At 46.7% G+C, this 2,468-nt stretch overlaps 1 protein-coding gene across 2 annotated transcripts in view; it reads left to right on the top strand.

Annotated features, from left to right (window-relative positions):
• LOC109912388 (collagen alpha-1(V) chain-like) overlaps positions 1–2,468 on the top strand; it is a 103,820-nt gene that overhangs the window by 76,672 nt on the left and 24,680 nt on the right. The window lies entirely within an intron of this gene.

The raw sequence follows: 2,468 nt of genomic DNA, 5'->3' as shown, positions 1-2,468 counted from the left end.
GGAGCTGTGTGAGGCCTGTATCTGAGTCTGGGGGGAGCTGTGTGAGGCCTGTATCTGAGTCTGGGGGGAGCTGTGTGAGGCCTGTATCCGGGGCCAGGGGAGCTGTGTGAGGCCTGTATCTGGGTCCAAGGGAGCTGTTGTGAGGCCTGCATCTGGGTCTGAGGGAGCTGTGTGAGGCCTGTATCTGGGTCTGGGGGAGCTGTGTGAGGTGTTTATCTGGCTTTGGTGGAGCTGTGTGAGGCCTGTATCTAGGTCTGGTGGAGCTGTGTGAGGCCTGTGTCCGGGTCCGAGGAAACTGTGTGAGGCCTGTATCCAGGGCCAGCGGAGCTGTGTGAGGCCTATACCTGGGTCTGATGGCTGAGTGAGGCCTGTATCTGGGTCTGGGGGAGCTGTGTGAGGCTTGTGTCTGGGTCGGAGGGAGCTGTGTGAGACCTGTATCTATGGTCTGTAAGTGGACCTGTGAGCTGTGTCACATCTACATTACATTAGATCTATGTCTGGGTGTGAGAGACCTGTGTCTGTGTGTATCTGAGTCTGGGAACTGTGTGTTTAAGATCTCTTTCTTTGTCATAAAGTCATAGTTCTACAACATGGAAGCAGACCCTTTGGCCCAACTCGTCCAGGCCGACCTGGTATCCTAAATCAAACTAGTCCCATTTGTGTGCATTTGGCCCATATCCCTCTAAACCATTCCTATGCTTGTATTTGTCCGAACTTCTTTTAAATGTTGCAATTCTACCCACCTCTACCACTTCTTTTGGCTCGTTCAATATATACGCCATCCTCTGTGTGAAAAAGTTGCCCCTCAGGCCCCTTTTAAATCTTTCCCTCTCACCTTAAACCTATGCCGTCAAGTTTTAGACCCTTACCCTAGGGAAACTACCTTGGCTATTCACCTTATCAATGCCCCTCATGATTTTATAAGGTCACCCCTCAGCCTCCTATGCTCCAGGAAAAAATGTCCCTGCCTTTCCAGCCTCTCCTTTAAAATGAAACTTTCCAACCTCAGTAACATCCTTGTAAATCTTTTTTGCACCCTGTCCAGTTTAATAACATCCTTCCGATATCAGGGGAATTGTATGCAGTGCTCCAGATGTGGCCTTACCAATGTTTTGTACAGCTGTAACATAATGTACTGATGCTCTGACTGATGAAGGCAAGTGTGCCTGTGATACCACTTTCAAATAACTGTGCACCTGCACCACTCAGTGTCTCTGTTCGACAACACTCCCTAGGTCCCTACCATTAATTGTGTAAGTCCTGCCCTGGTTTGTCTTAGCAAAATGCAACACCTTTCATTTATCTGAGTTAAACACCATCTATCATTCTCTGGTCCACTAGCCCAGTTGATCATGATCTCATTGTATGGTTAGGTAACCTTCTTTCCTGTCCAGTATATCACCAGTTTTGGTGTCATCTGCAAACCACGTAACCATGCATCCTCTATTCTCATCCAAATTGTTCATATAAATGACAAACAATGGAAGACCACTCAGCAATCCTTGTGGCACACTGCTAATCACAGGCCTCCAGTCTGAACAACAATCCTCTACCATCACTCTCTGTCTCCTCCCATCAAGCCAATTTTGTATCCAGTTGGCTAGTTCTCCCTGGACCTCATGTGATCTAACCTTACTAACCAGTCTATCAAGCGGAACCTTGTCAACGGCCTTGTTAAAGTCCTTTAGACAATGTCTACTGCTCTGCCTTCATCAGTCGTCTTGGTCTCTTCTTCAAAAAACTCAGTCAAGTTTGTGAGATATGATTTCCCATGTACAAAGCTATGCTGACCATCCCAAATCCGCCCTTGCCTTTCCAAATGCATGTAGATCCTGTCTGTCAGAAACCCGTCTAAGAATTTACCCACCACTGATGTTGGGCTCTGTAGTTCACTAGCTTTTCCTTGCAGCCCTTCTGAAATAATGGCACAACATTAGTCGCCCTCCAGTTTTCCAGCAACTCACCTGTGGCTTTCGATGACTCATGTATCTCTGTTCGGGACCCCACAATTTCTTCCTTTGCTTCCCACAATGTCCAGGGATATGCTTGAACATGTCCCAGGACTTTATCTACCTGCATGTGTTTTAAGACCTTCAAGAATCTCCTGTTTTGTAATGTGAACATAACAGTTTACTTCCCTGAGTTCCCTAGCTTCCATGTCTTTCCCCATGGTAAATACTGACATGAAATATTCATTTTGGATCTCACCCCTATCCTGTGATTCCATACATAGATGGCTTTGTTGATCTTTAAGAGGTCCTATTCTCTCCCTAGTTACTCTTTTGCAGTTAACATACTTGTAGAATCTCTTTGAATTCTCCTTAACCTTATCTGCCAAAGCTCTCTCAAGTCCCCCCTCGGCCTCCTGATTTCCTGATTAAAGTACACCTACACCCTCTACGCTCCGCAAGGGATTCACTCTGTGTGTGTGTGTGTGTGTGTGTGTGTGTGTGTGTGTGTGTGTGTGT

This window comes from Rhincodon typus, chromosome 35, assembly GCF_021869965.1.
Source record: "Rhincodon typus isolate 14 chromosome 35, sRhiTyp1.1, whole genome shotgun sequence".
NCBI lineage: Eukaryota > Metazoa > Chordata > Chondrichthyes > Orectolobiformes > Rhincodontidae > Rhincodon > Rhincodon typus.
The sequence above is the reverse complement of the archived record's forward strand: the minus strand, read 5'-3'. Positions and strand labels throughout refer to the sequence as shown.